This window comes from Podarcis bocagei (genome assembly GCF_964188305.1).
Source record: "Podarcis bocagei genome assembly, chromosome: 18".
Taxonomy (NCBI): domain Eukaryota; kingdom Metazoa; phylum Chordata; class Lepidosauria; order Squamata; family Lacertidae; genus Podarcis; species Podarcis bocagei.
In genome coordinates, this window is record NC_138144.1 from 6,138,202 (window position 1) to 6,162,187 (window position 23,986).

At 48.5% G+C, this 23,986-nt stretch overlaps 1 protein-coding gene across 1 annotated transcript in view; it reads right to left on the bottom strand.

Annotated features, from left to right (window-relative positions):
* SEMA6B (semaphorin 6B) overlaps positions 1 to 22,010 on the bottom strand; it is a 179,670-nt gene extending 157,660 nt beyond the window's left edge. The window contains exon 1 of the mRNA XM_081177665.1: positions 21,189 to 22,010. The gene's annotated coding sequence lies outside the window, so the exon portion shown is untranslated. The remainder of the gene's footprint in view (positions 1 to 21,188) is intronic.
* Positions 22,011 to 23,986: the final 1,976 nt, after the last annotated feature.

Genomic DNA, 23,986 nt, shown 5'->3' on the forward strand with positions numbered 1-23,986 from the left:
AGTTGAATGAATACAACTTAAAAACATAATTAAAATACAACATCAAAATATTGAAACATTAAAATATTAAAATGTAGCCTCATTGCAGGAGGAGAAAGGGAAAGAAAAAAGAAAGAGGGGGAATCAAATTGGCTTCAAGCCAAAGGCCAGGTGGAACAGCTCTGTCTTACAGGCCCTGCAGAAAGAAATCAGATCCTGCAGGGCCCTGGTCTCATGAGGCAGAGCGTTCCAGCAGGCGGGAGCCAGTGTTGAAAAGGCCCTGGTTGATGCTAATCTGACTTCCTTTAGGGCCCGGGACCTCTAAGGTGTTGCTATTTATGGACCTTAAGGTCCTCCGTGGGGCATACCAGGAGAGGCGGTCCCATAGGTACGAGGGTCCTAGGCCGTGAAGGGCTTTAAAGGTCAAAACCAGCACCTTAAATCTGACCCTGTACTCCACCGGGAGCCAGTGCAGCTGGAAAAGCACTGGGTGAATATGCTCCCATGGCAGAGACCCCGTGAGGAGCCTTGCTGCAGCATTCTGCACCCGCTGGAGTTTCTGGGACAGCTTCAAGGGCAGCCCCGTGTAGAGCGAATTACAGTAGTCAAGCCTGGAGGTGACCGTCGCATGGATCACTGTGGTCAGGTCGGGGCGGGAAAGGTAAGGGACCAACTGCTTGATGCGGCGAAGGTGGAAAAATGTCGCCTTGGCTGTTGTTGTAACCTGCGCCTCCATGGAAAGGGAGGTGTCAAGGATTACACCCAAACTCTTAATGGAAGGCAATGGCACTAATTGGGCCCCCGCAAGAGAAGGGAGTTTTAGCACACATTTCTCATGCATATTTTTTTGTGCACCACTTTGCATAACCTACCATGTTTTTGCATATTGACTTCCTCCAAATATAGCATAGGGTTTTTTTATATGTTATTTGTATGCACACTTTATCTACTGGGCTGGTTTTTCTTCATCATCAGGTGCGTCAGAACCATTCTGGAAAAGTGACAGGAAGCCACCCACCGCGCTGAAGTGACCCCTCCATTTAGAGAGAGGGGAAGGATAACATGTTTGTGGCCTCCCTGGCTTTCAAGGAGCGGTGCTTTTTCCAGGGAGGAGAAAAAAAGCCCATGGAAATTTGCCACAGCTGTATATCATTTTTTGAGAAAGGCATTTGTGCCCCGCACCAAACTGCATCTACCATACCCATATGGGTGGTTATTTTAAAGCTAATCTTCCAGTGATTTGGCACTCCAAAATGTACAAGTCACATCCCTTGATTGTCTACAGCTGCGGCCTGGCCCACACATGTAAGCGAAGGGAAATGATGTGGCAGAGCGGACAGGCAGATGAAATTCTAACCTGGTCGAAAATGCCTTTGGTGCAGGATGCTAGCTCCAGCAGGGGGAGAAGGCTGGGATGCGGGCTTTCTTCTCTGCACTGTGAAAATGTGTCAAGCAGGATGGGGCACGAGAACGGACTCGCTGAAAAGGGTCAGTTGACCGCTGGGATGTTGAGCTAAAAGCTGGGAAGAAGATTCCTCAAACTAGGGACATAGCTCAGAGAGGAGGCCAACAAACTCAGACTCAGAATGTGGTGGGCCAGGAGCGGCAGATTCACTGCTCCTAATTTAAAAAGGTAAAGGGACCCCTGACCATTAGGTCCAGTCGTGGACGACTCTGGGGTTGCGGCGCTCATCTCGCTTCCAGGTCATGTGGCCAGCAGGACTAAGCCGCTTCTGGCGAAGCAGAGCAGCGCACAGAAACGCTGTTTACCTTCCCGCTGGAGCGGTACCTATTTATCTACTTGCACCAAGGAATATCAGCCCAAGCATGCTCGGCAGATGCCTCCGATATCACACATTCATTGCCAGCAGTGTTTTCTGCACGTGTGATTGCCTGTGATGACAACTTTCTGTTTCAGTTTGAAAATGGCAACCAAAACATTTCGCAAAGAGAAAGTGCAAAACAGGTTAGGCTCCCCTTTAAACAGGCACGGAATCAAATTCCTCCCATCCTGACTCCGAAGACATTTTGCTTTCTCTCGGAGTGTCGGCGCTGCAACAGAGTCCACATGCCCTCCCACCTTGAACCTGAGGAACGAATGTGCTCTTCCCGATACCATCGCATGGCTGCCAGCTTCCCCTCTCCCGAAAAGGATGCCAGACTCGCTAAAGGCTTTGGGTTTGTTCATTTTGCTTCGTTTATCCGAATGGCAGCGGAGAACAAAAACATATTCACAAACTGCTCCCTCCCGGCTGATGCAGGCTTTCGGCGCATGGAGGGTCGCCGTGTGCAGAGCAAATAAAAATATTTTGCTGAAGCGAAAAATGAGGAAGCACATAGGGGGTGGGCGGGGGGGGGGAGAAAGAGATTAGCGTTATTCTATAAGCATACGGAGGGCTATTTCAATGGCAGAGCCGAATCTCTTGCCGCAGCTCACCCCAGGGGTCAGGAAACCTACCAGCCGTGAAACGGGACTGGAGGGGGTGCAATAAAAAGGTTGCCAAGTTTAATAGCTGGGCAGTGAAAATACGCCGAGAGAGTTACAGCCTTGACCCTAAACTCAACTACCACCCTAATTACTACCAGCCTGGCAAGCTGGCAGGGAAAGGAGATGCCCGTGTCATGGGAATGCTGACATCAGCTGGGAATGCACACAGGAACTTATTTCTGTGCCCATTTTGCACATATTCATTCAGGGACGTGGGTGGCGCTGTGGTCTAAACCACTGAGCCTCTTGGGCCTGCTGATCAGAAGGTCGGTCCTGGCCAGTCCTGTTAGGGTCCAAAAGCCAGCTTATTGAGGACAATACCACCACCTTAAGGGGTCCTTTACCTTTACTTTTTTAACCTACATATTCATTCACAAGAACAAAAGAATACTAGTGACTAGGGAGCAGAGAACTGGTGGAGACTGCCTCTCCAGCCTGACTCTTCCAGAAGAGAAGACAACTGTTCAGAATTAAAACAGGGGTTTGAGGGAGGTCCCAGAATGAGTAAAGGTAAAGGGACCCCTGACCAGTAGGTCCAGTCGTGGCCGACTCTGGGGTTGCGGCGCTCATCTCGCTTTATTGGCCGAGGGAGCCGGCATACAGCTTCCGGGTATGTGGCCAGCAGGACTAAGCCGCTTCTGGCGAACCAGAGCAGCGCACGGAAACGCCGTTCACCTTCCCGCCGGAGCGGTACCTATTTATCTACTTGCGCTTTGATGTGCTTTCGAACTGCTAGGTTGGCAGAAGCGGGGACCGAGCAACGGGAGCTCACCCTGTCACAGGGATTCGAACCGCCGTCCTTCTGATCGGCAAGTCCTAGGCTCTGTGGTTTAACCCACAGCGCCACCCGCGTCCCTCCAGTAGACCCACTTAAATTAATGGGCCCCGATTGGCCTTATCTATTAACACCAGTGGGGATACTCTGAGTAGGACTAGCATTGGATCTAAGCCCAGGTCTGTTTGCATTGTTACTTGCAAGGATTAACCTTACCAAGCGTCCTTCTGTGCCAGAAGCCCTGCTGGAAATCCGTCTACTCTTAGATTTTATTTATCTAAAAGCATTTATAAGCCAGTTAATATTTCAAAAATCTCCATGCAGTGCACAGCCTAAAAACAACAACCACCTCCAAACAACTGCGTCGTTAGAACAAAACCATGAGCTAAAAAACATTCAAGCAGCAAGAATACTTTCAAGCACATAAAACAAATTCAGACTTAAATCACGTAAAAAGGGGCTCTTGTAAAAATGTTTAAAGAATTAGGTAAAAAGGTAATGGTTATGAGAAGCTGGTAAAAATAAGATTCAAGTTTTAAGTTTGAAGGTTTTTTATAAGATAAGATGAAATTAGAGTAAGGTAATGTAATGACAGAATATTATGAATTATGGAAAAGTTTTGCTGTGACAATGACTAACCAAGATACAAGAGAAGGGAGGAGGAGGAGGTCATGGAAAGAAGGTAATGAAAGTGGAGAATTTGAAAATGATGGTTTTATTTTTATTTTTCTGTTTGTCTTTTTTCTTTGTAATTTTGTCTTTTTCTCTGTAATTTTAAAAATTCTTTTTTCAATAAATATCATTATAAAAAAAAATCACGTAAAAAGGGGTCCAGTCTTATGGGCCCGAGGGGAAGAAAAGGATGTCTTTGCAAGACATCTGAAATCATGGCTTTGCACCTGGCAGATGGAAGGGCATTCCATAGAACAGGAGCAATATTCTCCATATTCTGCAGGGTGTCGTGCCACAAGTAGAATTTCCCCAGGTAGAATAATAGAGACAGAATTATAGCTGGGAGTTTAGGTTCATCTAGTACATCCCCTGCAATGCAGGAATCTTTCAGCCAACGCAGGACTTGAACCCACGACCTTGAGATGAACAGTCTCATGCTCTACTGACTAAAGATCTATGTCAGGGACCAGCAATTTTTTTCAGCAGGGGGCCAGTCCACTGTCCCTCAGACCTTGCGGGGGGCAGATTTTTTTTGGGGGGGTGATGCAAGAACACCACGAGCCCCAGTGGCTGCTTACCCGTGTTTTGCGAACGGCAGGGGCTGGCCACCACCTCACATCATGGGACTGGCTGGGATGTGCCCAGGATCTCTAACAATGCCTGTTGCTTGCCTTGATAGTGTCACGATCCGGTTTACGGGCGGTCAAAGTCCTGGCAGAGGACGACGGGACCGGGGGTAAGACAGCGGGGTGGGAGTAGGAACGAGAGTCCGGAAGCCAGGAGTCAGGAAGTTAGGGGTCCGAGGATCAGGAAGCAAGAAGTCACGAAGTCAGGGGTCCGAGGGTCGAGGAGCAAGGACTCACAAAGTCAGGGGTCCGAGGACCAAGAAGCAAAGAGTCACGAAGTAAGGGGTCTGAGGATCAAGAAGTAAGGAGTCATGAAGTCAGGGGTCCGAGGATTAAGAAGCGAGGAGTCAAGGAGCCAAACGCATCAAATCAGGGAACTTGTTGCTGTGTGAAAGAGCCGAAGGGAAATGCTGACCTTATATCTCTTCCTGGCTCTTGCCACCAGGTGCTATGAGTTACCAATCAGCCTCACCTGTGCATCCTTGCCTTGCCTCTTCAGAACAAACTTAGGAAGGCCCCAGTCCTGCAAAGTCCTACTGGTCACAGGGCCTGGCTCCTGCACACACTCCTGACACCCTTCCTCCTATAGGCAGGGCAGGGAGAAGCCAGGAGGAGGGAGGAGGCGCTGGCGCCACCGTGCGAAGGAGAGGGAGGGAGATGCAAAGAATGTGCTCGCTGGCGATCCACGCGGCGATTGCCGGACCATCCGTGGGCCGGATCCAGAAGGCAATTGGGCCTGATCCGGCCCTCAGGCCTTAGTTTGCCGACCCATGATCTATGTGATCTTACAGGTCAATACAGGGGCAGACAGTCTTCCACGTAACCTGGCCCCAAGTTTTTCGGCGCTTTTCAAAGGCAGCTGTAGACATAACTCGTTACAGTGAATTACTACCTCTAGCCTTTATTGTGATAAAACAGTAAAATCACAAAATCCTACAAAGTCATCCAAATACATTGATAATCCAAATGCACGCACAATATAAAAAAGTCTAGATAGCCACCAATGAATAAATCAGGCAATTTTAGATTTAGCTTTAAAGATCTCAGCTAAGTACCCTGAAATCTTGGTAGTTTTGGGAGCAGGAGGCAACAAAGACAGGTGTTTATATTGTTGGAAATGACAGCAATGTGTTAGAATTATTAAGAAGAACAGTATTTACCACAAGTTAACTAGTCCCAAGTTGTTAAGGGCTGAATATACTAACCGTAGCACCTTGAACTTGTTCCAGTAGCAAATATGCAACCCGTGTTAAAGATGTAAGTTTAATCTGCATAAAAAGCAACGTTTGCATGCACTGTATTTTAAATGCTATGCAGAGAGGATTGTTTTAGGCAGGAGGTGCATCTATAGCAAAAGTGGCAAGGAAAGACTGGATGTTTCTATCTGAGTGTTCAGGTAAATTGATGACTCATCGACATAAACCCAAGCAGAGATCTCTCACCGCAGGAAAATGAAACTTGAGAAGTCAGCGTCTAAGTCAGATGGAGCCTGAAGCTTCAGAAGATGTTCAGCTCCAGGATGATGAACAAGCAAGTTGCATAGGACCAGAGAGTTTATTGAAATGAATTAAGGACTAAAAATAAGACTGGGCCGGATTGCTTGCAGTTTATGAGCAATGTGTTACTTTGTATCTTTGTTAACGTTTTGTTTGTAACTATTTTAAGGCTGTTTCCAGCGTCGAAGCTCAGTTTTGCGGTGAACGGCAAATTCATTTCTACCCGATACTGGTTCCAGAACCGGGACTCTGTTTGCAGCAAGTCTCTCAAACTACCTGGACCTTGAAATCATCTTCTGAGGTCCTCCTTTGTGTATCTCCTTCTTGAGAGGTCCAGAGGGTGGCAACCACCACCACCACCTGCAATACGGACATGTGATGCCACACGCCTCCATGTAAGAAGAAAGGTAAAGGACCCCTGGATGGTTAAGTTCAGTCAAAGGCGACTGTGGGGTTGTGGCGCTCATCTCTCTTTCAGGCCGAGGGAGCCGGTGTTTCTCTGCAGATGGCTTCCTGGGTCATGTGGCCAGCAAGACTAAACCACTTCCAGTGCAACGGGACACTGTGACGGAAACCAGAGCACACGGAAACGCCGTTTACCTTCCCACTGCAGCGGTACCTATTTATCTACTTGCACTGGTGTGCTTTCGAACTGCTAGGTTGGCAGGAGCTGGGACAGAGCAACGGGAGCTCACTCCATCGCGGGGATTCGAACCGCCAACCTTCCGATCGGCAAGCCCAAGAGGCTCAGGGGTTTAGACCACAGCGCCACCCACATCCCACGCCTGCAGCACTATGTGCAGGTGTGTGTGTGTTTGACGTTGCACGTTCGTGTTGCGGCAGCGGGCACCCACAATCCTGCGGGCAAAATGGTACTGCTGTGAATCCTCATTGCAAAGGTCATGACCCAAAGCCTCTCTTCCAGAGCCTACAAGGGTCCCTGTTTTCCAGGGACAGTCCCGGATTCACAGAAGCCGTCCCAGTTTCTGAACTGATCCCAGGACGTCCCGCTTTTCCTTAAAGGTAAAGGTACTCCTGACCATTAGGTCCAGTCGCGGACGACTCTGGGGTTGCGGCGCTCATCTCGCTTTACTGGCCGAGGGAGCCGGCGTACAGCTTCCGGGTCATGTGGCCAGCAGACTAAGCCGCTTCTGGCGAACCAGAGCAGCGCACGGAAACGCCATTTACCTTCCCGCCAGAGCGGTACCTATTTATCTACTTGCACTTTGACGTTCTTTCGAACTGCTAGGTTGGCAGGAGCAGGGACCGAGCAACGGGAGCTCACCCCGTCACGGGGATTCGAACCGCCGACCTTCTGATCGGCAAGCCGTGGGCTCTGTGGTTTAACCCACAGCGCCACCCACTTTTCCTTAGGATATCCCTATTTCCATTGGAGAAATGTTGGAGTTATGCAATCCATGAACCAAGGAACCAAGGAACTCTATAACCTTTAGAAGACATCTGAAGACAGCCCTCTATAGAGAAGTTTTAAAATATTTAATGTTTTATTATGTTCCTGTAGATGTTGGAAGCCTCCAGGGAGGCTGGGGCAACCTAGTCAGAAGGGCTGGGTATTATTATTATTATTATTATTATTATTATTATTATTATTATTATTATTATTATTATTATTAAGGACCAGTCTAGATAGTTGGCCTTGGTGAAGTTTTGACATTTTCATCCCCAAAAAGTTTTTTTATTTGAGTTTCTACTGATGTGAGGCTGCATTTTAATGTTGTATTTTAATCTTGTTTTTAAGTTGCATTTTAATCAATTGTTTTTATACCTGGTGTTAGCCGCCCTTGGCTGGGGAGGGCGGGGTATAAATAAAATTATAATTATAATTATAATTATTATTATTATTGTTGTTGTTGTTGTTGTTGTTGTTGTTGTTGTTGTTGTTAATATTATTATTATTATTATTCAGGAAGTTACTATTTTCGCGAGAGAAATCTTGGCTCCCCGCTTTCTCTGGAGAGAGGCTCCCCTCCATCCATTGGTGGCGATATTCATTTCCTCTCCTCCGCAAGTGCATGTCCTCAACCGAATCGAAACGTTAGTTCTTTGTGCTCTTGATATAGTCAGAAAATGCAATTATCTGATAATATGCTTTCATGGTTCGAAATATACTCGCGCAATGGCAGTTCGAGAGAGGGGAAGCAACGCCCGCGTTGCCGTGTTTATTATATACAAAGGCGAGAGCAGAAACAGGGCTCCATCTCCCACCAAACCCTTGTCCAAACTGGATCAGGCTGCTGGGAGGACTAACATTCTCCATTCTTGGACTCAGGGCCGGCCCACCTATTAGGCTTCCCCCTGAAGCGGTACCTATTTATCTACTTGCGCTGGCGTGCTTTCGAACTGCTAGGTTGGCAGGAGCTGGGACAGAGCTGCTCCAGCTGCAGAGGCACTTCCTCCATCCCAGTCCTGAACAGAAGTTCCCTCTGTCATTGCCACTCTTTTCTGGCCCTCTTATTTTTAACCCCCCACTTCCTTCAATGTGCCATGCAGGGCGTCACTACGTAGGGCGTCGCTGTGTATGATGCATGCACCGTATGTAGTGAAGCCGCACATAGCAGTTTGCCACCGGCGCCGCTTGAGCGCTGTGCGGAGAGGCAGTCAAGTACAACATTCCTGGTAATCCTAGACAAGACATGCGAGGGAATGTTTGGTCCTGCCAGTCGAAACTTCCTGTTCCTCCTGGCTGGAGCATCCTTCCTTTTGCATGTGATAGAAGGTGGGCATGACCTTACCTGTCCAGGTAATAACAGGACGATTCAAGCAGTGCCCCTCTCCCTTTTTGACTTCCTTCATCGTTTGACCAGGTTTTAGCTAGGACTGCTGTGCTAGCTCTCAGCTAGCAGAAGCACTGAGATTATTCCCCCATATGGGCTAGATCCACATATACGTACAGTGGTACCTCAGGTTTAGAACTTAATTCGGTCCGGAGGTCCGTTCTTAACCTGAAACTGTTCTTAACCTGAAGCTAATGGGGCCTCCTGCTGCTGCCGTGCTGCCGGAGCACGATTTCTGTTCTCATCCTGAAACAAAGTTCTTAACCCGAGGTAATATTTCTGGGTTAGTGGAGTCTATAACCTGAAGCGTGTATGTAACCTGAAGTGTATGTAACCTGAAGCGTATGTAACCCAAGGTACCACTGTATTTGTAACTAAGTCTGCCTTCAGGAATCCAACTGTGAACTGATGTGAGTAAACTTCTTTTACTGACTTTGAATAAGATTGTGGCGTCTTTATTCTTTTAAGAGGGATTCAAGGGAATGTACCAGGAACGTACAGTTCAATCTGAGACAGATTGTGGGGAGATTGGAAGACCTATGGATTACAAATTTGATCAAGGCGAAAATTGGAGCTTTTGGGACATTTGGGACATTTGGATTTAAAAGGAACAAGAAACATGATTTGGGCTCCACTTTTGAATACGGAGGTCTGGTTGGAAGAAATATAGACCTAATTGGGTCAGAGCTTCTCAGAGATTCTATGTCTACTATAAAAGACTACCAACAAAACCGGCAGAGAGGGACTGAGAGAGACTTAAGGGCCTCGGACGTGAGAGATCCGGGCTGAGAGTTGACTGATTGATGGACATTTGCTGAGGATCGAGACCGGGAAAGGGGGGGGGGCGAGAGTTTGGGAATCCAAAAGGTGTTTAAATATATGCTGTTTTTTTGTTACTTTATTTTGTAAATAATATAAAAATTGGGAAATCTGTGGAAGGGGAATGGGGTCGTCCTTAGAAAAGTATGTTAAGGATGGGTATTTTGGTTTAAACTGAGGGTTATAAGTCAAATTTGGTTAACTAAGAAGAAACAAGTAAAATATGAATAAGGTAAAAGATGGAGATAAGAACTTGCTGAGTAAACTATTGAAGTGGGAATGCAGGAGGGGGAGGTGTGGGGAAGTCCAGGAAAGTGGTTAAGAAATTAGGGATTTGAAATTATATGTGTTTGTATTTGTGTCTGTATGTTTGTGTTGTGTATTGTTTGTGTGTGTGTAAACTTTGAAAACTCAATAAAAAATTTATTTTTAAAAAAAATCAATCTGAGACAGATTGAATTGTATAATAGCGAGAGGCTCACACGAGCCTGCAACCAGCTATCTGCTGTGCGTGAAAAGGGGAATGTAAACTCTGGTAAGTAAAGGAACTTGCTAGCACAAGTTAGGAAGGATATTAATAAAAAATATGTCCTCTCCTGCCACCCTGAACATTCCCAAAAAATCAGCCTAAGACCAAGTTGGATTGGGATACACTCATCCAGATTTTGTATTTTATGTGGTTAAGTCCACACTTCCACTTGTTTCGTTCCTGGAAAGCACACCCCTGAGTGGTTTGTTGTTGTTGTTTTGCTTGAAACACATTTTCTAGGCATAGATCCTAGCTGTTTCCCCCTCAGCTCACTCCTCTCCTAGGAAAACTCACTCTTTAGTTCTAATTCAGAGCAAACATTGATCTGGAGAAAACCTGAATTGCTGTTTGCTCCTATTGAGCACAAAAGAGCAGCTTTCCCCTGTGGGGAAGAAATGTAGATAAGCCCTAAGACCGGCACCTTGAAGAACACCAGTCACCCAGTTTTTATGCACATCCCAGATGCTTGAGGAAAGATATAGGTGCGGTCCTTAAAAAAAACACAAAGCCCCAGCCCCCCCCCCCCAATTTAAGCCATGTTAATGGGGGGGGAAGTATGATTGATTCTCCCCCACGCTGAAAAATATACCATATTTTTCACTCTATAAGACGCACCAGACCATAAGACGCATGTAGTTTTTGGAGGAGGAAAACAAGAAAAAAAAATATTCTGAATCTCAGAAGCCAGAACAACAAGAGGGATTGCTGCGCAGTGAAAGCAGCAATCCCTCTTGCTGTTCTGGCTTCTGGGATAGCTGTGCAGCCTGCATTCGCTCCATAAGACGCACACACATTTCCCCTTACTTTTTAGGAGGGAGAAAAGTGAGTCTTATAGAGCAAAAAATATGGTACCGTATTTTTCGCCCTATAGGACGCACTTTTTCCCCTCCAAAAATGAAGGGGAAATGTGTGTGCGTCCTATGGGGCGAATGCAGGCTTTCCCGGGCTTCTTGCAGCTCCGCGCCACCCTCCCAATCCCGGCGCGAAGCTGCGCGGGGCTCTGGAGGGTGGCGCGGAACTGCAAGAAGCCCTGGAGCACAGGCACCTCCGCGCCACCCTCCCGATCCCGGCGCGAAGCTGCGCGGGGCTCTGGAGGGTGGCGCGGAGCTGCAAGAAGCCCTGGAGCACAGGCACCTCCGCGCCACCCTCCCGATCCCGGCGCGAAGCTGCGCGGGGCTCTGGAGGGTGGCGCGGAGCTGCCTGCGCTCCAGGGCTTCCTGCAGCTCCGTGCCACCCCCCGGATCCCGGCGCGAGGTCCTGCGGGGTCGCAAGGCTTGCAGGCAGCAGCCTGCAGCCCATAAGCTCGGGGGATAGCAGGGAGGCGCAGCGCCGCCACCCCGCTATTCCCTGACCTGATCTGAAGGCTTGGGGGGGAGCAAGCTTGCTCCCCCCCCCACCAGCCCCACAAGCTCGGGGGACAGCGGGGCAAGCCGCTGCCCCACGGAGGCTAGAGATGCTGTCCCTGAAGGCAGAAGAGGGAGATGGAGCGCTCTGTCTCTCTCTTCTAGCTTGGGGATGGCTGCGCAAACCTGGGGGGGGGGAATAAATTTTCCCCCTTGATTTCCCCCCAAAAAAACTAGGTGCGTCCTATGGGCCGGTGCGTCCTATAGGGCGAAAAATACGGTAAATACTGGACATCAAGATATAAAATGAAGTAATGCAAAGCTGGAGACCAGACTGTTCACATTCAGAGACTGGAGGGACTGGGGAAGCAATTTTGTGCTGTTAAAGTCTAAAGGTGAACCTACCTAATTTGCACTTCCAGAAAATTGAAAACTGAAATGCAAAGGTCCCTGGACACCTGCACTTCTCTGAATTTTACAGCGCAGTTCTTTGACCAAGGAATAGGTGAAAAACACATATAACCGGGTAAAGTGTGCGTCGAAATGCACGCTTTCGTGGGGGGAGAAATATAGAGAAATACATTCTGTCATGGAAAATATAAATGTTAGGGAAATACGCTTTGCAAATAAGGAAAAAAAGAAAAAGAGTGCATTAGACAAAAGTGCATGTAAACATGGCCATATTTGGAGAAATTCGGGGCGCTGATGAATTTTCACGAGGGCTCTTTCTCTGCAAAATTGCAAATGAAGGCTGTGCACCAGATTCGGCCAAATAATCTCTGTTCCCCACCACGTCCAGCCTCTTGCAAAAGGATGTGAATCAGTGCAGAACTTAAGTTTGAGACAATGAGAATATAAAGTTGCAGATTCGACCCTCTCCATCAGAGAGAAGGTGAAGGGAGAGAATTCAAGAGGGAGCATAAAAAACAGCGGCTTCCTCCTTCCAGCTTGCCCTGTGGTTCAAGCTGCATCGCTCTCCGAGTTAAGCCGCTCTTCCTAATTTTAGCTTTGAGGGGTGTGCAGAGCAGGTTGCCAACTCTCAAGCTCTTAGCCTGCTCCTGCTCCTCTGGCCTGCAGGAAAGGAGTCAGAATCAAAAGGGGGAGAAGTCTCTTTTCCGCTTACTGTGGGAGCTTCTGCAATCCATTGGGCTGCACACCAAGTCATAGAATCATAGAAGTGTCGAGTTGAAAGGGTATCCCAAGTGTCATGTAGACCAACCCATTGCAGGTAAAAGGTAAAGGACCCCTGGGTGGTTAAGTCCAGTCAAAGGCAACTGTGGGGTTGTGGAGCTCATCTCGCTTTTAGGCCGAGGGAGCCGGCGTTTGGAACACTGTGACGGAAACCAGAGCGCATGGAAACACCATTTACCTTCCTGCCGCAACAGTATCAGTTTATCTACTTGCCCTGGTGTGCTTTCGAACTGCTAGGTTGGCAGGAGCTGGGACAGAGCGGCGGGAGCTCACGGCCACTTGAGGTGACTGCCTCACCACGCCTCACGGGCAGGCCAGCCCTGCCCTGAAGAAAGTGGAAAGCTCTGTAGGGCTGCCACTCACGGCTTTCCTGTAATGGCCGAGAAGCAGAGGTAGACGGAGTTGTGGAACACACCCTCCATGTGTCCCTGTTTCCCAGGGACAGTCCTGGATTTACAGAAGCCGTCCTGGTTTCTGATTTGATCCTGGAATGTCCCCCTTTTCCTTAAAGGTAAAGGTAAAGGTACCCCTGGCATTTAAGTCCAGTCGCAGACGACTCTGAGGTTTCAGCGCTCATCTTTCTTTACAGGCCGAGGGAGCCGCCGTTTGTCCGCAGACAGTTTTTCCGGGTCATGTGGCCAGCAGGACTAAGCCGCTTCTGGTGAACCAGAGCAGCGCACGGAAATGCCGTTTACCTTCCTGCTGGAGTGGTACCTATTTATCTACTTGCACTTTGACGTACTTTTGAACTGCTAGGTTGGCAGGAGCAGGGACTGGGCAACGGGAGCTCACCCCGTCGTGGGGATTCGAACCGCCAACCTTCTGATCGGCAAGTCCTAGGCTCTGTGGTTTAACCCACAGCGCCACCCACTTTTCCTTAGGATATCCCTATTTCCATTGGAGAAATGTTGGAGTTATGCAATCCATGAACCAAGGGACCAAGTAACTCTATAACCTTTGGAAGACATCTGAAGACAGCCCTCTATAGAGAAGAGCTTACCCCTTCGAGGGGATTTGAACCGCCAGCCTTCTGATCGGCAAACCCAAGAGGCTCAGGGGTTTAGACCACAGCGCCACCCGCATCCCAAGCCCTTGCAATGCAAGCATCACAGCTAAAGAATTCCCAACCGGTGGCCAGCCAAACTTTGCTTGAAAACTTCCAGTGAAGGAAATCATTTGACACAACTGTGCCCTGCCCCTTGCTCACCTTACAGCCTCAGGATCCAAGCAAACTTGGGGGCAGGGCTCCCTAGTTAAAAAGACAGCGAGTGCAAGTTGCGAGAGTTGCCATCTTAGTGCTTTATTTTGTTTTAGTGTTCACGCCGAGATGTGTGCGCTAGCTCAGAGCTTTGACTTCAAGAACAATGTGGTGTGTGCGCACATACACACACACACACACACACACACTCATCTGCCCTAGTGTACATGCACATCAATGTGCATGCACAACACAAAGGATTGCGCCCAACTTTTTTCAAACTCAGGGCTGATATTAATCATCATCATTGTTAATTTATATCCTGCCTTTTCCCCAGATCAAAAGGCGGCATACAGGTGAAAATGGAAAAGCACCAATGTTACAACCTTTAGAAGACATCTGGAGACAACGCTGTATAGGGAAGCTATTAAATGTTTACTATTTTATTATGTTTTTATATATGTTAGAAGCCACCTAGATTGGCTGGGGCAACCCAGTCAGATGGGTGGAGAATAAATAAAATTATTATTATTATTATTATTATTATTATTATTATTATGGAATAGGGCATCCCTGTTTTCATCAGAGAAATATTAGAGGGAACGGTGCACTTTCCATTGTACCACCTGTGGTAAATGAGTGGGGGCAGCCCAGATTCCATCTATATCCTGACTTCCTCCCCCAAGGAGGCCATAGTCCAGGCATAGGCAAACTCAGCCCTCCAGATGTTTCGGGACTACAACTTCCATCATCCCTGACCACCGGTCCTGTTAACAAGGGATCATGGGAGTTGTAGTCCCAAAGCATCTGGCGGGCTGAGTTTGCCTATGCCTGCCATAGTTCTTTCCGCTTTTCCATTTTTTAGCCTCCCAGCACCCCTAGGAGTTTGCTATTTGGCTGGTGAGCTTTCTGGCACATTTGTTTCTGGGTCTCTTTAGTCCTAGAGCAGGCTTCCTCAACCTCGGCCCTCCAGATGTTTTGAGACTACAGTTCCCATCATCCCTGACCATCGGCCCTGCTAGCTAGGGATCATGGGAGTTGTATGCTGAAAACATCTGGAAGGCCGAGGTTGTCCTATAGTGTGACATTCTAGGCACTGCAACCACCCGGGCGTTTGCTGGGCATCTCAATTTTCAGCTCAGTATCTTTGACATGGCACAGCTCCTTTACCAGGAGGTAAAGGTAAAGGTAAAGGGACCCCTGACCATTACGTCCAGTCGTGGCCGACTCTGGGGTTGCGGCGCTCATCTCGCTTTACTGGCCGAGGGAGCCGGCGCACAGCTTCCGGGTCATGTGGCCAGCATGACTAAGCTGCTTCTGGTGAACCAGAGCAGCACACGGAAACGCCGTTTACCTTCCCGCCGGAGTGGTACCTATTTATCTACTTGCACTGGTGTGCTTTTGAACTGCTAGGTTGGCAGGAGCAGGGATCGAGCAACGGGAGCTCACCCGGTAGCGGGGATTCGAACCGCTGACCTTCTGATCGGCAAGTCCTAGGCTCTCTGGTTTAACCCACAGCGCCACCGTGAGAGTAGGGATACTAAACTCTCCAGTAATTCAACTCTGGGGTGTTCCATAAGACCATTAAGTCAGAGTCTAAAATCTAAGGGCAGAAGAAAAGCCCATTTAGATCGTGCCAAAGGCCCATCTAGACTAGCACCCTGTACTTAACAGGGCGCTGTGGGTTAAACCACAGAGCCTCGTACTTGCCGATCAGAAGGTCGGCGGTTCAAATCCCCACGACGGGGTGAGCTCCCGTTGCTCAGTCCCAGCTCCTGCCAACCTAGCAGTTCGAAAGCACGAAGTGCAAGTAGATAAATAGGTACCGCTCCGGCGGGAAGGTAAATGGCGTTTCCGTGCGCTGCTCTGGTTCGCCAGAAGCGGCTTAGTCATGCTGGCCACTTGACCCGGAAGCTGTACGCCGGCTCCCTCGGCCAAAAAAGCGAGATGAGTGCCGCAACCCCAGAGTCGGCCACGACTGGACCTAACGGTCAGCGGTCCCTTTGCCTTTACCTTTTATTCCCCCTTTGCATTCTGAATGCTATATCTCTGCTGAAGTAGCCTAGGATCGCCTTCGTCTTTTTGCCTGCAGCATAACACTGCTGTCTCATATTTGTTCTCCTAAAACGCGAGGTCCTCTTCTTCAGGGATCGCTGCAAAGCTGGGGACTGCCACTCTATGTTTGCCCAGCTGATTCTTCCTACTTTTGTGCAGGAATTCACCTCCCTCTTTGCCCAATTTCCATTCCGTTGCTTTTGACCCAGTTCCCCACCCTGTCAAGGTTATCTCGAGTCCACACTCCGGGCAGGAAATAGTTTTTGAAAGTGAAAACAAAGCACAAACTCAAGTTTACACATCCAAGACTGGTGTTCTAACCCGGGTGCTGCTCCTGGCTGTGGCCGTTTCCTATGAACAAGGATTTTTCCATCTCCGCCAAGCTAAGCAGTTGGCTCCTTACCTCTCTCGCCCTGACCTAGCCACTGTGATCCATGCGACGGTCACCTCCAGACTGGATTATTGTAACTCGCTCTACATGGGGCTGCCCCTGAGACTGACCCAGAAACTCCAGCGGGTGCAGAATGCCACAGCGAGACTCATTACGGGGTCTTCGCTGCGGGATCACATTCACCCGGTGCTATACCAGCTGCACTGGCTCCCAGTGGAGTACAGGATCAGGTTTAAGGTGCTGGTTTTAACCTTTAAAGCCCCATACGGCCTAAGACCCTCGTACCTATGGGACCGCCTCTCCTGGTATGTCCCACAGAGGAACTTACGGTCTTCAAACAAAAACATCCTGAAACTCCCAGGCCACAGAGAGGTTAGGCTGGCCTCAACCAGAGCCAGGGCTTTTTCGGCTGTGGCCCCGATCTGGTGGAACGCTCTGCCACAAGAGACCAGGGCCCTGCGGGACTTGACATCTTTCCGCAGGGCCTGCAAGACAGAGCTGTTCCACCAGGCCTTTGGCCAGGGCACAGCCTGACTCCCTCCTTTGGCAATCCTCACAGAACTTTAGCCCAATGGTTGCCATCAATTTGATTTGAATTAATTTTATAATGAAATGGTTTTAGAATGTTGTACTATTTTATTGTGGTTAGCCGCCCTGAGCCCGACTTCAGCTGAGGAGGTCGGGATATAAATAAAATTTATTATCATTATTATTATTATTGATAACAATGTGGAGAGGTCCCTAAGAAAATATAAACGGTATAGTCTATCCAACAGCCGCAGGAATCTCCCTCCTCATTCTGCTGCATCTCTATAAACCAGATCTAGGCTCATAAAAGCGAGGTATGTTAAATGCCTTTCCGAGTGCCTACCCATATCTGAAGAATGTCCTTATCTCTTGAAACTCGAGTAACAAGAAATTCCAAAAAGGTTGGAAGAAAAAGAAAGCCTGTTAGCAGCCAGAGTAAGCAGGCAGAAGAGAAGCTTTATATATTTTAGAATATATTTCTTGATTTCATGTTTATTTATTTATTTTTAAAAAAAGGAAGACTATGGTTATTCTGTCCAGGAAGGATTTGGGGTTCAGTGCCCCACACCCTGTGCTCAGTGCCAGGCTGTTAATGGAAAGACGGAACAAATAATGGTCTTTGCAGTCCCGATTTCTGCAACGGAGACTTGGAGACAAATGGATGGAGCCATCTCAGCCCAAGGTCGAAAGGTGAACTAGTGGCAGAGAGCCCAGGCCTCATAACTAAGCAAGGGTCTCCGGCAATTTCTGCAATAAGTGCCTTAATGATTAAAGATAACCTTTGTTGTTTTTTTCCCAAGCTGACACAGCTGTGACTTGGCGATATCTGGTTTTCATAACTCTCCCCGTCTCCCAGGCAAGAGTTGGCAGAAATCAGGCTCCCAGGAAAGGAAAGGGGTGCGGCGGCAGGATCTGTGGGCTCTGGGCAGAAGCCAAGGCTTGATGGACGCAGGAGGGGCATGACACACACACAGAGGTCCCCCCCCCCGGCAACCAGAAGGGCCCAATCGAAACCTTGACCGGTGGTCTCCCTGGATCAACATTAATGAGGATGAGTTTGCTACCAAACGAGGGAGGCGCTGCAGATGGCACGAACTATTCCCTGGCAAAGGGAGGTGTGAGAAGCACTCTGCACATGCTCAGAGGCGTCTGCCATCCCTGCTACCCACATTTCACAGACTTCCACCGACCCAACTTGATCTACCTGCCCCAGATCCAAGAGATTCGGGCTCACGGTAGGGCATAGATGAAGCAACAATGCAAAGCCGTGTTTTATGGGCGCGGGTGAAAGATCGGTTCGGTGATAGCCAGCCGAGATTTACACACGTTGAAGAGAATTACCCAGTGGCAAAAACCCAACTGAGAAAGAGGCAGAAGACTCTTGTCCATATTCAAATGGGCTCTTTATTTATTCCACGCTCACCCGCCCCCTGGGCATGCACAAAGTGTTTCCCTGCACCACCAGAGCCTCACCTATGAACGTGAAAGAATCAAGGATTAACAGGAGCCAAGCAATGGTCCTTACCATCTCGCCACCGCCGGAGAAGTGAAGCAACCAGCTAGCAGGTGGGGGCAGCCTCTGAGCGTACAGAGTAGCATTCCAGCACCAGAGGACGCCCAAACAGATACCTTTTGGGGACGGGCAGCACACACAGAAAGGAGATTCCAGCCAAGGATGGAGAAGCTAATTCATTCTCCCCCAAGTACAAGAGCCATCGGTTTACACCAGCAGGTCACACAATGAGGACTAGTTGCATGCCATGTGTGTTGGGCAGGCCCAAGACATTTTGGCATCCGAAGCAAAGCGCAAAATGATGTCCCCTTCCCGTCAGGGAAGAAGGGGTGAGTGAAGATCTACGTCAGGAACAAGGGAGGGGGAATAAAACCTAAATCTGCTGCCTGAGGTGGTTGTCTTACCATGGCTTATGGGTGGGCTGGGGGGGGGATGTAGGGAGAAAAGCAATGTTGCCAGAAGCCCTTGGCAGCATCCCGTCTTGTAACCCCCATGTAAGGTAAAGGTAAAGGTAAAGGGACCCCTGACCATTAGGTCCTGTCGTGGCCAACTCTGGGGTTGCAGCGCTCATCTCGCTTTACTGGCCGAGGGAGCCGGCGTACAGCTTCCGGGTTGTGTGGCCAGCATGACTAAGCCGCTTCTGGCGAACCAGAGCAGCACATGGAAACGCCGTTTACCTTCCCGCCAGAGTGGTACCTATTTATCTACTTGCACTTTGACGTGCTTTTGAACTGCTAGGTTGGCAGGAGAAGGGACTGAGCAACAGGAGCTCACCCCGTCGCGGGGATTCGAACCGCCGACCTTCTGATCAGCAAGCCCTAGGCTCTGTGGTTTAACCCACAGCACCACCCGCGTCCCCAAGTACAGGGTGCTTCATCCCACCCTAGCTTTTCTCCCATAGACGCGTGTGTCGGCAAGGCTGCCCCTGAACATGCGCAGAGCGCATCCGCTCTGTTTCGCTGCCGAGTGGCTACAGGCAGAAGGTACATATAGGGGGCGGGGCTCCAAGTCCAGGGCTAGACCCTTCCTAGACCTCAGCCGCCACAGGGGGCAGGGAAACCTCAGACAGATCCATCGTGCAAATGTTTCCACCTGACCCGTAAAGGGTGCCAGGCCACAAAGGTGCGGTGTGTGTGTGAGAGAGAGACAGGTGACTACTAGCAGTTGCCCCCCCTGCACCATACAAATTGACTTCTTTATAAATCCACCCCCCAAAAAATCCCATTTGTTGATAAATTGGCCTGCTAAAAATTCCACCGAGGACTTCTTAATAAAAAAGGATAGCTTTAAATATATGCCCTTCTGTCTTGGGTTCCACATCCCTAAGCATAATATCTACATCAATTCACAAAGCTCCCTGTGTTTCCTCTCGTTCTTCCCTCCAGCTGCTAAAATTCCAAAGTGCATAGGTGTGAGTGGGAGGGGGGCAAGGGAAATATGCAATTCTGCCCCCCCCCAGCCTCCCCGAAGCCACCCAGTATTTCTGCATCTTCCTATCATGTCTTGGAAAGAACTGACTCCTTTTGTGCTAGCGAACCTAATCCCGGTAGGATTGTTGGGGGGGGGGGGTATTGGTGAGGGGGGAGAGAGGACACCCTAGCCATAATCTGTGCCTTGTAGCGGTGGGCCCCCACCCCAAAGAAACCCGCCGATTGAGACAATAGAAGATGCCCCCACCCCAATTGTTCTCAGCCGATTTAGTATTCTGGATCGGATTCCTTTCCATCGGCTTCAAAGCACGCAGGGAGGGTGGATTTCAAAGTCTAGTGCCCTTAGGGGGGGGAAGAGCCCCCCTTCAAAAGAAGCAGGGGGAGAAGCTCCCCCGGCTCCTCTACCCCCAATTGTGTAGCTGGCAGGAGGGATGCGATGATCACACACAAACATAGGTCCCGGCCAAAAACTGCAACACACCCCTATTCATTTCCACACAGCCACCCCTTGGGTTTTGCAATTCACATTTCTGGAGAGGTTTCCCCCCACCCCCCCACCCCAGAATCTGATATAAAAAGAAAGAAATATAATAACAACAACATTCTGCTCTCCCCCCCCCCTCATTTTTGTGCAGACTAAGAAACACATCGCCTGCTTGTTAAAAATCTATCCCATCTCCTAGCTAGAGGATTAGGAAGCAATTCTTTAGCCACCCCCTCCAACAAGGCTGAAATACCCTACATGACCCTTTTCAAGGTGTTCAAACCCCCCCATGCCAAACACACACACACACACACACACACACACACACACACACACACACCTGGCTATTGCAAAATAGCTGGTACCAAAAAGCTCCGTGGGAAAATCAGAGAAGTGCCCAGAAATAAGGATGTAATATTATTTAAACATAACAAATAATCGGGGGGGGGGGGAGCTGCAGAGATTTTTGTGGACTGGTATATATATATTAAAAAGAGTGTCTCCTTTAAACACACACACACACAACCAACCCAAAGGAAGGAACACACAGCCTTCCAAATCTGAAATCGACCGCACAAAGAGGCGAAACTGACCGATCGTAAAACACTCCACTCTTCCTATACGATTGCACTGATGTCTCTCTCTTTTTTTTAAGTTTTCCCAATTTTGTTCTTTCCTTCCCTCCCTCCCAACCACCACCACCACGTACCCCCATACTCAGAGCACCTACAAAGTTTCCTGACATTAAAATAAATAAATCGATTTTATTTGCTCGAGAGGAGGGTCATTCGAAACGAACACCGGCCGTCGCCGGTTTAATAAAAAGCGGCTGCAGATTTATAAAAATGCCAACAAAACGTGCCTTTTTTTCCTTACCTTGGATTCGCCTTGCGTCTCCCACCGAGTCTGGAATCGTTGTCTCTGTGCCTCTCTCTTTTTGCTGCAGTTCTTGCTAAAAACTCTCCAAGGCTCTCTTCAGCCTATTGAGGGGAGGGGAAGGAGGGTGGGGGGCAAGGACTCCTCCTTCTCCTCTCCCCCCCTTTTTTTTACACCTGTCCCTGCCTTGCATTCAGTTCAACTGCCATCGTTGGCGACGAAGGGTCCGAACGACACAATATATATATATACAGTAGCTAGCCGGGGACAGGGAGAAAGACATGGGGGAGAAAAAGACACCCCCCCTCCTCAGAAACTCTACACCAGCTGGGTTACAATGCAGTTCAGAAGGGGTAGCACCTTTTGTGAATATTCGTCGGGGGGGGGGCGTTGCTCAGAGGGGCAGCTGCTGGAAAAAAGAGAAGATGCTGTTGCCTCCACCACCTTCTCGTGTCTCTCAGCTGTTGGGTTTTTCTGGTCTTCCTTTGGAAAATGAGAGGAGGGGTCAGTGGCAGGCAGGGATAGCTGGAAATAAGGTTGCAGGTGTGTGCCGTGAAGGGGGGGGTCTTGCTGTCGGATCCTCCAGGCTCCGCTTCTGTTCTTGGCTTCGGGGGGAGACAGAGAGAGCAAAACGCCAACATTGACACTGCAAGCGCTGGCTGGTGCGGCAATTCCAAACACTCAACTAGCTGAGGCCGGCAGGAAAAACAGAGATGGATTCGCTCGGCAAAGGAACCGGATTCCCCGACGGCAGAAGAATGGCAGATGAAGATGATGGACTTGATGGAGCTGGCTGGTCTCACCGGGAGAATCCGCGACCAGGAAGAAGAGGAATATCGAGAAGATTGGGAGAAATTTAAAGACTGTTTGAATAAATATTGTAATGTTAAAGATTTGTAACCACTTGAAAGAACTAATTAGGCCTAGGATTAAATTAGGATTAAATACAGTGGTACCTCAGGTTACATACGCTTCAGGTTACGGACTCCGCTAACCCAGAAATAGTGCTTCAGGTTAAGAACTTTGCTTCAGGTGGCGCGGCAGCAGCAGGAGGCCCCATTAGCTAAAGTGGTGCTTCAGGTTAAGAACAGTTTCAGGTCAAGTACAGACCTCCGGAACGAATTAAGTACTTAACCTGAGGTACCACTGTAAATAAATAACAAAAAAGTACGATAAGAAAAGTTAGGAAATTTGATTATGACCGGAATATTGTTATATGGAATAATGATGTTGGAAATTGCTACATTTAATTACAAGGAAACTCAGTTGGAAGAGATTAGAGGAAGTCAAGTAATAGGTTTATGAAGTTGGATTTTAATTAATTAACTAAGTCTTATTGTAGGTGGTGGTATATGTGAGGTGTGAAATACTTCATTTCTTTTACTTTCTTCTTTCTTTTTTATTGTTTTTTTCTATTTCTGTTATGTTAATGTTATGTTTTTGTATGAAATTTAATGAACATTACTGGGGGGGGGGGGAGGAACTGGACCCCGAAGCCTCTTCAGCAAGCAGCAGCGCCAGCCAAGGCAGGTCTACTCGGAAGTCGGGGCGGAGGAGGGATTCGGTTCGGTTCACGTCGGAAGAAGAATCTACCCAGTTTGTGCTCTCCGAAACGACCAGCGATCTGAAAGCAGAACTATCCATTGGGATTATCTGTCTGAATTTTGCATTGCAACGCTACCCACCAAACCATGTGTCTCTTCCCCCCCCCCCCAGCAAAAAAAGAGGCATGGACCGGGGTTAAGTGTGTATGGCGAGAACGACATGAAAGAGGGTTATGGAAGTTTGGTTTAACTATGCTGTATGTTTTATGTCTGTATTTTTGTATCGTATTGTTTTTTTGTTTCGTGTGACTTTGTACTTTTTTTGTCTTATACTGTGAAAATTTAATAAAATATCTTTTTTAAAAAAGTGTGTATGGCGAGAACGACATGCACAAAAACGCATTGTATTCGGGGGGAGTGCTTTGCAAAAGTGTCATGTCAGGGGGGAACGACATACAAAATTCGCACAGAAACTTGTAGTTTAACGGTGAATTTTGTATTTAATGGAGATGTAAAAGATTTGGATTATTATAAAAGGACCCACAAAGGGGAGCAAGGAAGTCCGGGAGATTCTTTGGAATCTTGTTTTTACGTTGTACGTTGGATACGTGATTGTAAAACTGTAATTTGGAAAACCAAATTAAAAAATCCTCGCGGAAACCCTGATGGATTTTCTACTGGTGTGGAAATAAAGTTAAGTGGGGAATGGGAAACGAAAATGGGCAGATTTACCCTGGGCCTGCTCTAAAGTAAGCTCCATTCAGTACAATGGGGCTTGCTCCCAGGGATGTGTGTACAGGGTTGCACCACCGGGAAGGTTTAAGCTCTTTCTATGTGACATCTGGAATGCGGGTGGCGCTGTGGGTTAAACCACAGAGCCTAGGACTTGCTGACCAGAAGGTCGGCGATTTGAATTCCCGCAATGGGGTGAGCTCCAGTTGCTCGGTCCCTGCTCCTGCCAACCTAGCAGTTCGAAAGCACGCCAGTGCAAGTAGATAAATAGGTACCACTCCAGCGGGAAGGTAAATGGCGTTTCCGTGCGCTGCTCTGGTTTTCCAGAAGCGGCTTAGTCCTGCTGGCCACATGACCTGGAAGCTGTACGCCGGCTCCCTCGGCCAATAAAGCGAGATGAGCGCCGCAACCCCAGAGTCGGCCACAACTGGACCTAATGGTCAGGGGTCCCTTTACCTTTACCTATGCGACATCCAATTATTCTCTCTTTCTCTCTCACACACAAACAAGCACATGCACCTC